Below are 13,543 nucleotides of genomic sequence, written 5' to 3'. Positions count from 1 at the left end.
GTGAATGATTGGCCAATACAAAGTAGAGGTGATGATGAGAACATGACCAAGGCTTCAAAGGCTGAAGTACTACATTCACGATGGTTATTTATCAGAAATTGGTTAATTTTTTAATGAGCTTAAATGCTGGGGGAAACATTTGCTCATTGCTTATGTTTATTTTTTAACGAGCATGAAGTCTGCGTTAAAACTGCTCGATTAATCCAGTCGTATAATAAGAATGTCTCATATATAAAAACGACATTATTTCAAAGCTTTGCCCCACATCCTTTCTTTATGCAAGTTAGGAAACGACCAATCCTACGAGTTTAAAGGGTTAGAGGACCTACAAATTTAAAAAATAAATGGTCGCTCTTTGCTTGCATGCCCCCAGGTATAGAGACATAGAGTTTCAAGGTTACCCCGCAATTTCGCAGACAAAAACATTTGTTTTGCCAAAAAGGCCTACCTCTTTCAGGTTACCAAAGATTGTTCTATTCACACCGCAAACAAAACACTTCTTCGGCGATGTCTACCGAAATAGACAAAGGTGAATGGCGCAGACGCCTCCACTCACATAACTTTGACGAGGGAATCTTGTTCCAGTCCAACCCCCTTTTCCAATTTCGGATGGGAGTGTCAGACTAGTCATATATCTCTCGCGGAAACCTATGCTATACCTGAAGTTTTCTTGCCAAAGCAGACCAGGGTGCATGCCTCCTGGGTTTCAGTCATGTCTCTCGAATTACTCACGCTCATCAGGTGGACGGACTGGGGATTGATGAGACATTCCTTGGGTGAAAAGACCATTCAGGGATGGTATATGACTATTTTCTATGCGTGAACCAGGGAATGAAAGCTAGTCTACGAGCTTGACCACTCTTCCTTCGTGCGGAAAACACATTACTCTAAAGAGTGATGAGACAATGGCTCCCATGCAATAAATATAGTCTCGCCCAAGGAGTAGATTATAATCCAGGGGTCCTTGGACTGCCATCACGTTCATGTGAACGGTTTTCCCTCTCAATGTTATGGGCACATTGGAAAGGATCCCTAATGGTCGACTGGTTCCTTTGTCAAAACCTGTTAGATTTCTCATCTCAGGAAAAAGCGATGGCGAACCAAGCGCTTTCCAAGTAGTCGAGGAAAGGATACTCACAGAAGCCCCTTCATCTATGATGGTACTGGCCATAACCATTCTATATATTCGAGTAATGATTCGGAATGGTATACTAGCCGGTAAACAGGGTCTGCCTAGTAGATTCCAGTCAAAGGGAACAACTAGGTTGCTTGGAGGTGGGACCGAATAGACGGCCGGGTACGACTCTGACGAACTTCCTCCCTGTGGTAAAGGAATGGGTAAATTGCCCCCATGTTCATTGGAGTTTGTGCTTACGAAAAGAATTTGGATGGTGTCATCCTTGTTCTCTTCGGTGACTGTATCATCTGAAGATAGAACCTCTGAAGGCAAGACCGGGTCAACTGTCGCCTTGACCTTTTGACTTTCGTCTGGTATGGATTCAGATAGTTTTTCTTCAGTGATAGATACTTCAGCCGACCACTTGGGCGTGTCAGCCGGATTTTCAACTAGCGACAGACTCGGTAAGAGTTTCTTATATCCAGGAGGAAGTCGTAACGGTGAAACCGGACGATCGTCCAAAACTATTTTAGCCTCGTCTAAGAAGGGACAATGGTGGACGGCGTGATCGCCTTCACACAGTTTACAAGGAAAATTACTTTTTCCTTTTTTTCCAGGGGCTTCACTTCCACTAGTCGACGGTGTATTTTCAACATGATCATCAGAGGTTGGCGACACCGGGTTGTGCAAACGAGGAGACCAGTCCCTTAAGATCTGAGGGATGCAAGGAAAATCTCTATGATAGTGGTCTCCTTTGCAAATGACACATGGCAATTTAGGCCTGGTCAGTGCAGTGTGTGGATTTTCGCTAGATGACGCTTGGTTACCCTTTTTCGCCTTTGGCTCCTTCTTCTTCTTGTCTTTCTTCTTCTTTTCCTTCTTCTTCTCAGGTACTTTATTTTTGGCTTTACCAGCCCCATCAAGTGAAGAGGAAGGAGGAGAGGAAGAATTGGACGAAGTAGAGGGTTGGGGGGTAACTCTGGAATTGTCTAGCTGTTGACTCGATTGTTCAGGAATCGCGGTGTTCTGAACGACGGAGGTTGAGAAAAGCCATACGGGCAAACCGATTGTCAATCCTGGAAGCGACAATGTGGCCATATGGGGTGCACCAACATCTCCCCAAGAGGAGAAGGGACTAGGATTTCCTTCAAGGGGAACTCCTTGGTTGGTGGATTCCATTTTCCTCAACCTAAGACCAACGTAAGAAAGGTGATGATTATTCCATTTAAAATAAATTTTAGACGCTTTGACACAACTTGTTTTTTCAATTTTTAAGAGTCGAGAAAAAACAAAAGATGACTCTAGTCACCTTCGATTTTTAATGAGCCTGAAGTGACAAGTGCTCAGATGGACCTTTTCCGTTAAGGAGTCTGAAAATGAACGAAAGGGACTGCTCTGGAAATCTAGATAGAGGGATTACCAAACCAATCGCAAAACTGCATAATACTTTTTACGGTACGGCAGTCAATCTTCCTGAATGTTGTGTTCAGTGCATTGCGATCGATAGGGCGACAGACACGACTTCCTATGGATAAAGGATTAAGCCTATTGTGGTCTCCCAAAATATACTCAACGGTACGTGGGAGCACAAGTCCGTATTGGCACTTATTGTCTCAAAGTGGAGGAATCACCCAACCAACAGTGAAAACAACAGTTACTAGGCTTTACAACGCTGGAATACGTCTCTAGCCTAGACTTCTAGATGTTGTGCGTTAGGTTTCAAAGCGTTGTTAGATTCATTAAATTTATTTTATAGTTGATCTTGCTTAAGAAATTTGCCTTTCAGGTTCACCGCGTGATGTAGATGTACAATTCCTAAAATGCAATCTAAGATGATAAACAATCGTTTTATCTTCTTTATGCAATGAAAATCCTAGCTACTAAGGAAAGAGAGACAGTGTTCTTTCAGCAAAGAGCATAGAGCACACATTATATGCACTGTCCTAAATAAAACCAATCAAACAGTCTAAATGCAAATGCACATGCATGTATTTGTTTTCAGCCTTCTTAATATGTGAATGATAAAAATAAAGCTAATGCGCAAATCTGAATTATTTTTCAAAGCGAAAATTACTAACAAGTTTCTTTTCAAAATCAAAATGAAGACAATGACAACACTTGGCGATTTGGAAATGAAAACTTGCTTTCGACACTAGAAAAACTACTAATTCAGATAAAATACAATAGTAACAGGGTAATCGACTATCAAGAATAATCAGATTCTCTTCTATGGCTGAAAACGACACTTGCGACACTTTCAAATAAAGAAACGACAGTACAATTATGTTACTTCTTTGTAAAGGAGAACTGAAAATGACTCAAAAAATACATAAAAACATTTACAGTTCTTTGCACAACAGAGGCGGAATAACAGCAAGGAAAGGGGTTTCAAATAGAGGTGTACTGACTACAGGCAGCAAAACTCTTGAATAGATTTGAAAAGAGTGAACACATAAACCAAAATTTAGGAACAATGCCTAGTCTGATCAGCGCACCTGTAACACAGTGGAACTGAAATGCAACGCACCTGCTACACTCGGGAAGTGTGCTGAATTTGAGATTCACAGAACAGACAGTGCGCTGGACCAGGGATGAGACTTTGGTTGGGTTCCGGGTCACAGTTTGCAGTTCAGTTCATGGATTTTGGCTGAGCAAGTGGTAATCAGTAAATCAATCACAGGGGTAGATCTAAGGAGGTTACTAGAGCCACCACAAGGGCAATTAGAGATCTTGTAGATCAATTGTTTAATTCATAAACAAAACTCGGAGATTGACTGTAGCAGCATTGATCTACTTTGCACTTGCATAGCAAATGCAGTTCGAAGGCTAGCTGGCTTGACTTCAGGCTTCGTCTGTAAGTTTATAAACTAAACAAATGTAGATAAACAATCAATCTATTCGCTCCCCAACAGAGTCGCCATTTTGTTACTGGGAATAGTGTCTATGCAGAACTGCTAATCCCACTAAGGCTCGTAGCTACCTTAGAAACAAAGTAAGTAAAACTACTTTCGTTTTCCTTTATGAAAGATAGATGAGAGAAGAATAAAGGAGACCAACCTCTGTCTTGCGCTTGGTTCCTTGCCCGATTCCTCTCTCTTCTAATAGTCTTTTGCTACTTTCTTTCTTGTATACCCAGCTTCACAGAGTACCTGTAGAATCAAAGTAGCATAACACTATAGAAGAACATGGATCTATTATCATAAACAATCTAGGATCAGATGTAAATTGACCATACAAATGCATAGAACATAAATCACACAAGAGTATGGAGGAAAACTTGAATAGCTTTATTGATAATCAAGAAAGAGCCAAGAGAGTTACAACCAATTGTTTTGACCCAGCATCATCCTCTCAGCAAGAAACCCTTCTTCACCTCATGAAAAGCTTAGATCACCCAACACTATGATGTTGCATCAAGAAACCAACAACAATTCCTTACAAGATGCAAAATTCCAGCCTTTGGATCTCTGGGATGAGGGATCCATATATAGATGTCTACAAGGGAGATGAGTCAGGTTGTGATTTGATTAGTGTCTTCCCTCTGAAAATTCTTGATTCCACTTGGAGATTGATGATCTCTTACTCATCCCTGGTCGAATTCAGAGAGGCAAGTGTCACAGGAGAAGTTTCTGGAAGATTCCATGCTTCTCCACCTCGCGGATTAACACTGCCATTTGTCCCTTCTCGCCCATCGCACCCCATAGAAGGGATTTTTGAAATGCAATGGACCTACTGTGTGTATTTAGGTGGGATGCAACGCACTTTGCCTATGGAGCAGGTGAAATGGTCCAGTTTTGACTAGTTCTGAGTGTTTTTTCATGGAGAACTTCTAGGAGGAGCTGTAATCAGTTGACCTTGTTCTTTTAGGGGTTGGAACAACACCTTTAGGGACTTAGGAGCCCTTAGTTTATGGATATTTATGCTTGGGGTTGCAGTGCCCAAAAATGTCTATAACACAATGCACTTCTTACTCTGTGTTTACCATAGCCAACTTCCAATGAAGTGTTCTCCATGATGTTCTTCGCAGCCTATAATGATTTGATCCAACGGCACAATCTTTTTTAATGGTCTAACACATTGGATCAATGGTGCAAGATAAGACACGGTGGAACATAAGGGAGTTCTTCCCTGAGGGAAATGCCTTATGACATAAATATATGTAATTTGCAGTTTAAGATTCTTTAATTGATTGAAGCTTTGTAGCTACTTGGTAAAAGATTTCGAGAGTGAATAAGAACCTACAATATATCTCTAACACTTCTTAGTATTTATTTTTGATATTTTGTTAATGCATTTCTTGTATTTTATTGCCTTGTTTTATTTATTTGCCTCATACACTTTTTCTTATAGTTGTTGGCATTTACTTTTCTGCAACTTACTTTTCTACAACATGTTTAATGAGTTTTTGTATGCAGCACTACAGGATTAAAACCGCCGAAGTCTCAAGACCTAATAAGCTACATATATAAAACCACATGAACATTATATGTTGGTAATGAAATATTTTGGTTTTGAACTTGAGAAGAATTAGAGTCCCACAAGCCAGTGACAAGTTATAATCCGTAGTGATTGGTTCTTTCTAGAGTTAGTTGTTAGCATAGGTTAGAACAGGCTCTAATATTGCATTTCTTGTGCTTTCATCTCTAAGTCTTAGATCCTGAATTCGATAATTAAATGTTGGAATTAGAATAAATATAATTCCAATGACAACCACCTTGTTATGAAAAAATTTCTTTTCCTCTGAAGGTGCTTTGGGAGAGTTTGGAAAGAACAATTCTATGAAATGAAACTACTCTTTTAGATAGCCATCTAGGAGAAAAAAATTTGTTGAGGAAGGGAATGAGGCTTGCATGGTCTCAGTCCCATGAGTTGAAGATTTATGCTTCCTTTTAGCAAGAAATCTAGTTGTAGGAGTTAAGAAGTGGGGCTATGTGTGCCGATTTTTCCTCTTGTGATTGTCTTGCACTGTGAGTCTTGTGGGGATTTTTAGTGTAACTAAGAAGTTTACCTTGCTAATCTCTAATTTTGGGCATGGGAATTTAAAATACATACTTTCTAAAATAATCTGGCTTAAAGGAAAAAATGAATAAAAACACCACACCAAGATTTTTAAAAGAAATATACTACTTAAATTAATTCATGCAACAAAAACAATTATTGTTCTATTGAAAATTCCCCAACAATGATGCAAAAAATGGTGGGATTTTCAATTAACTCCTTATTACTTAGTAGATAAATGAGAAGTGCATTTAATTGTTAATCTTGGAACTTGAGAATTTTCATTCGCCGTATATGCTAATACATTATGTTAAGTGCTACTGAGGTGGTTTTTGTACTATTTAAGTATGATAGAGTTGGATTTGTTGTTCTTTCACAAGTCACCAAGTAAAGCACATCACACTTTCAAGAATTGAAATATTAACTCTAGCACTCTTGTAGAAAGGTAAATCACTCTTGTTAGAAAGTAAATGAATAGAAAAGAAAGTATATCACTATTGTTGGAATGTAAATACAAAAATAGGAACATAAATTACTCTTGTTGGAAGGTAAACATGGACATGAAAGTAAATGGGTGACCCGATCAAGCTAACTGCTTATTACTAAACTTTGTTACATAAATGCTCATGAATTGATGAAATATTGAAATATTGACAAATTGTAATAAATAAAACCTAAATAATTAAGTTGAACCAATGTTGTTATTGAAAAATCCTGGAAGACAAAGTAAATCATTGCTTAATTGAATCAACGCAGAGTATTAGAAAACATGGTAAATTACTTAAGAAGTTGTAGCAACACTAATAATTATGAAATAAAGTATCTTGTTAGGTCCCTATAATACTAGTGTAGCCCCTTTATTTTTATTTTTAGTTCAACCCCTTATTTTAATTGTTGTGCCCATGTAACCCCCATATTGTTATTGTTATGCTCCAGAGACTCCCACTATTGTTATTGTTGTATCCTTACATTATTATTGTTAAGTAGGCTCTAATTATATTGTGACCCCTTAGACTTCTATATATAACAAGGAGGTTTAGTCATTTGTATCATTCAAGAATTATTCATTTATGTAATGTAAAGGAGGTTTCCCACTCGAAGAGGCTAATTTTGAAGTCGTTGATGTATATTTCTTGTGATTTGGTTACATAACATTTGGTATCAGAGCTCTGGATTCTAGGGTTTTGTTGCTTCAAACATGCCATCTTGACATTTTCGCTATAATTTTTTTCTACTAAGATTTAGAAGCAGAAATTGTAGCCACGTGGAGACGAAATACTGATGAAAGTTTTATAGAAATTTCATATCTTAGTTTGCTATATTTTCTGAGATATGGGTCGAAGAAGTTAGGGTTTATGCAGACTCCAGAATCAATCTTAAACAAGAGCTAGGGAAAATCATCATAAATTTCTCTTAAAACGTTGGATTTGAACTACGTAAAACGTTAAAGAAACAAAACAGACTTTAGTTTATCTTGTCTCAATTTCAGGGATGAAAGTTTAAACAATGACATGTGGCATTCCATACAAGTTCGCTGTGATGCAATAGTCCATAATCAGATCATTATGGGAGATTTGGCATAAATTTATTTTGAAGAATCCAATTTTGGTCTGACTTGTAACGTTGGAAAGAAGACTCAAAGGGATACAAAAGGACCAAATTTCAGGCTTTGAAGAGCCAAAATTACAAATATACAACAATTTCAATATTGAGCTCCTAAAAGGAAACAAAAATATGTGATTGTTTTAAGAAAGTTTTGCATAAATTTTGTTTGAAAAATCAGTTTGAAGTGATTTATGGAGCATATTGAAGCATATATACGTTGAATAAGGATGCCATTGATGTCAATATGATGTCATGTGTAGCACTGTTGAAGCTAGCCCTATGTGTCATGATGATGACAAACCCTAGAAGTTGGCTAGCCCCTGATATTTGATGGCTACATGTTTCCCTAACCCTAACAATATATGAAATGTCCTTGTATGCATTGAAGAAACCCTAGAATAAGTCCTATGTTCCCTAGCCTTGTTGAAGATGCTCATGATTCTGTTTTCTTTATTCCTTATTTAATGGGTAATCCCTTGGCGTAACCATGAATGATGCATGAATCCTAATAGGTTCATGAAAATAATGACCCTACCATTATTTTAGACCTAACCTTGCTTCCCTAAGCCAATAATCACAAATAAAACCCTAAGCCCCAAATGCATATGCCAAATATTTAACACTAGCCCTAAATCCTAAATGATGAAACCTTAGCGCTACATTAACATGATTCCCTAAACATAAGAATCCCTAGAAAGGCTATAAGGAACCCTTCATGTAGTCCTTTAAGAAGTCCTATTCTAATCTCATGCACATAAATCCCTAAACCCTTGATTGTTCAAGATGTCAAACCTTAAAGTCTAAAAAGAAAAAAATGTTTTTGACATTAACATAATATCTGAGAAGTGTTGCTCACACTATCTTGTAAAGGAGGTAAAGAGATTTCTAATGAGTATTCGTATGCATTATAATTATATATCATTGAAGAGAAATTGATTTTTGAAGTTAAAATATGTCAAAAATGGACAATCTGGCAAGCCAACTTATGTAGGCTTGACATGCCTCTTCAAAGGATGTGTCCCTTCAATTATGGAAAACAACTATAAATATAAACCTTGTGCATTCATATTTGTCATTCATACCTGGTGTGAATTAAACATTAGATTTATGAAGACTCTTTTGTGAGCTTGTGGGGAATCTCTCTTGAGGCATTTGCAGATTATTTTTAGAGTCACAATTTTTGATAAGTTGTATACCTTATTAGAATTACAATTTTTTGATTATTTGCAAACCCTATAGAGACTAAACTGGGGTCCTGAAGATAACCTTTATTGAAAAGTATTCAGACCTGTGAAGCACATACAATGTTTTGGAGCAGGCCATAAGCACATAGAGTCATATCTTGTAGAAAGTTTTGGTTGAAAATTATTTGAAATCCTACAGTGACATTTTTGTAGACTTGTGAAGATATCTAAGCTCTTCTAGCATACCCTACACTGACATTCTTGCAGACTTGAGAAGACATCCAAGCACATCTATTGCAGACCTACAATGATATTTCTTTGTAAACTTCTAGTGACATCTAAGTTTACTTTGTAGACATACAATATCACTCCCTTGCATATTTGTGAAGACAGTCTACACTTTAGGACCACTGTAAAAGGAGTGTGAAAACCTATTGAAGACACCTTTGGATAATTGTCTTGAAGGCCTCCTTGTTGAATAATTTGGGCCTTGTTTAAAGATTGACCTTGGACCAAACAATGGAGCAACATTGAACACCTTGGAGCAACTTATTGAAGACATCTTGTTGGCAAGCATTGTTTGAAGGCGTCTTGAAGACACTTGTAGAAGCAAATATTGAAGGAATTCTTGGAGACATCATTGGCCTCATGATGCATGATTAAGGCCCTCATGGAGTAACCTTGGAGAAAATTATTTGGGTATCATGAAAAGTCTTGGAGACACCTTCTATGATTATTACAGTTGTTATTGATGAGTTAAGTGCCCTGGGAGATTAATTGAGGGCATTGTTGAAGGTGAACGTGAATATATTGTCAGGTTTTGTTGCAGGATACATTACAAGCCTTGAAGAACTATTGATCCTATTTTGAAGAACAAAAGCATAGGGCTAGTTCCCTAGAGGATTGGAATCCCGAAGAAGACCTGGTTGGAGCCTGAACTAGTTGAGAGGGTTGGAGATGTAGAGGATTGGAGTCCTCAAGAATACCAAGTTAGTGCTTGGTAAAGTACAGGTCGGAGCCTGGTGTGATTAAATATTGGAGTTTTCATCTAGGGTTGGAGCCCTGAAGTGTTATTGTGAAAAGATGATTAGAGTGATTTTCATTATTGTTAATAAAATTATTCTTTTGTTATACATTTTTGTGTTCTATTCTTAAGATATGTTAACTAGCATAAAAGTAAAAATTGTAAAGGAAATACTGATTCACCTCTCCTTAGTATTTCCAACAATTGGTATCAGAGCAACTACCTTTAGTGTCAACATAACAACTGGAAGGTAGATCCTTAGAACAAAAATTTAAAAATCAAGGAAGGGGACCTCCAAACCCTCTAAATATCTCTCACCATCAATCAAGAAATCAGAATACAATCGTATGTGAAAATCCCCCATATTCAATGAACAGACTTTGAAATATGGAAGGTGAGAATAAATAATTTTTTAATGGATCAAGGTTTTGAAATCTGGGAGTCAGTGGCCTACCAAATTCTATAAAGGTAAAAGTGGAGAAATGTTCATCATCAAAAGAGCTTTCGGAAAATCTCCAAGATCTTCATTCAAAAGGATTATTAGTCCTGACCTATAATCAAGAAGATAATGACAAAGAGAAAAAAGTTGAATCAGAGAAGATAATTGAAAGAAAAAATGAGGGCACCAATTTCATAAAGGAATATGATAAAGAGATCTCTAAAGTTGAAATTGAAATACATCTCAAGTCAAAGCTTGTAGTTTCCCTAGAAGAAATAAGTAGTTTGAAAAAGGAAAATGAGGAACTTAAAAAACAAGTACAAGATGTTGATCATGATCTTGACAAGACAAAGAAGGAAGTTGTCCTTTTAAGGGATCAAATAAAATAAAGGTATGAGGATATCAACAAGATTAAGGAAGAATTGTAGTAGAACAAATAGAGACATCATGAATAAGTCATATTCATGACAAATCAATTAGATAAAGAAAAGACAAAGGAAGACAATTTGGCCAATCATCTTAAACAAAGGCCTGAAGAATTGAGTGAAAATGAAGTAGAAATTTTCCAGTATAATGAATAATTCACTTCCCTAAAATCTCAACTAGAAGAAATAAGGAAACAAACTCAAGGAGCTTCAAATGTAATGGAAGGTTTGGTCCTCTTGGAAGGACAAATTGATGAAGACAAAATGGAAATAAATGTCATCGCATGTCGACTAGAAGAAAAATATGAATAAACATTCAAAATGAAATCACATGTCATCTCTCTTAAGGTCCAAACATGTGAAGCAACAAGGATGAAGGAAGAAATGGAGAACCAACAAGCAAAGAAAGATGAAGAATGTGAGAGGATGAAAGAAGAGAATGTTTCTCTAAAGAAATAATTTGATCAAGTGAACAAAAAATTGAAGATTTCTCAAGCCTTGGATGACATCCTCAGTCTTCAAAGATCCCCTCTTGACAAATATGGTCTTGGATATGCATGTGAGCCTTCTAGAAAAAATGATGTTTACCCTAATGCATCAAAAGACAAGAACGTGGAGAAGCTTCAAAATTGTGCTAATCCCCTCAACTCAAGTAGAAGTAAGGAAAATAGTCAAAATAACATTAGAAGATCCTTTGCTCCTATAAGATATGATGAAAGTAGTAATGAAGACTATCAAATAACCTAAAGAAAGAACAATTTCAAAGATGCACAAAGAAAATCCTCCGTTTCTAGGTCTCAAACTATATTTTTTGGTTATTGTTATTCTTGGACAAATTTTGGGCATGTGGCAAACGAATGCATGACATATAAAGAGGACTCCAATCACATCCCCAAAATTAAGGTGCAAAAAGAAACTCAAATGTACATACAAGCATAAATTATACTCCATCTTTCATGTACAAATTTGAATACTTGAAATTCCATAATCTTGGACATCTAGCTCGATATGGTAAATTGAAGTGGGTTCCTAAAAAATCTAAAGAGTTGTCAAGAAAGTAGGGAAAAAGAGTCACAAAGGTTTGGAGAAGGAAGCAAATTGCAACAGAAAAATATCACAGAATGTGCCTTGAATGCTCAAGGCATCAATCCTTGTTACTGATCAATTTAAGGGAATCATAGGTAGAAAATAAGTTCCACCAAGGTTATACCTATTAAGAAGATTGTGCATATTATTAGGGGGATCACATGTTAAAAATTATGATAGTGGAAGCAAATACATGACATGAAGACCAACATATTATTAGGGGGATTTATCCTTAATGAAGATAGGAGGAGAAACATGATGAAAAGGAGCAGTACAATGACAGGGGGAGCACCATATGAAGAGGTTTCCATTGATGTCAAAGGGGGAGAGAATGATGAAAAAGAGAAAGTATTTCCATCAATGACAAAGGGGGAGATTGTTGGATAAGGTTGTCATTGATGTCAATATGATGTCATGTCTAGCATTGTTGAACCTAGCCCTGTGTGTCATTGATGATGGAAAACCATAGAAGTTGGATAACCCTTGATATTTGATGGCTACATGTTTCCCTAACCCTAGCGATATATGAAATGTCCTTGTATGCATTTATGAAACCCTAACATAAGCCCTATGTGCCCTATTCTTGTTGAAGATGCTCATGATTCCCTTATCTTTGTTCCTTATTTAATGAATAAGCCCTTCGATTGAGCATTAATGATGCCTTAATCCTAATAGGTTCATGACAATAATGACCCTAGCATTATTGTAGACCTAACCTTCTACCCTAAGCCTGTGATCACAAATAAAACCCTAAGCCCTAAATGCATATGCCAAATATTTAACATCAGCCCTAAATCCTAAATTATGAAACTTTAGCACTACATTACCATGATGCCCTAAACATGTGAAACCATAGAAAGGCTCTAAGGAACGATTGATGTAGTCTTTGAAGAAACCCTATTATAATCTCATGCACATAAATCCCTAAACCCTTGAATGTTCAAGATGTCAAACCTTAAAGTCTGAAAAGAAAAAAATGTTTTTGACATTAGCATAATATTTGAGAATTGTTGCTTACACCAACTTGTAGAGGAGGTAAAGAGTTTTCTAATGAGTATTCATATGCCTTATAATTATTTACCATTAAAGAGAAATTATTTTTTAAAGTTAAAATATGTCAAAAATTGACAACCTGACAAGTCGACTTATGTAGGCTTGACATACCTATTCAAAGGGCGTGTCCCTTCAATTATGGAAAACAACTATAAATATAAACCCTGTGCTATTCAATTAGGGTATCAACTGAAAAATTCAGTTCAGAGCATTTATCGGTGAAGCTAAGAAAAGAAGAGAAAAAACAAGGAGTTAAGAGGACAAAGACCTATTTTAGAATATTTGTTTTGGATTTTGGATATGTCTGCCTTCAAGCACAATGCACTTGGATATCTAAGGGACTATATATAGTTTAGAGTTGTAAGAAACCTCTTTTCGTGGAATTGTGGGAGAGTTTTTGATTGATTTTTGGACCTCAAACCTGTTGGAAGAACCTCAACTCGGACTTGTAACTTGCATCTATGGCACAAAAAATGTGCATTCATATTTGTATTTGGACCTGGTGTGAATTACACATAATATTTATGAAGATTCTCTTGTGAACCTATGGAGAATCTCTATTGAGGCATTTACAAATTCCTTTTGGATTCACAATTTTTGTTAAGTTGTAGG

The sequence above is a fragment of the Pinus tabuliformis genome, chromosome Q (genome assembly GCF_031772625.1).
Source record: "Pinus tabuliformis cultivar Carrire ecotype Pingquan chromosome Q, CPIR1, whole genome shotgun sequence".
Lineage (NCBI taxonomy): Eukaryota > Viridiplantae > Streptophyta > Pinopsida > Pinales > Pinaceae > Pinus > Pinus tabuliformis.
Note: the sequence above shows the minus strand (reverse complement) of the source record.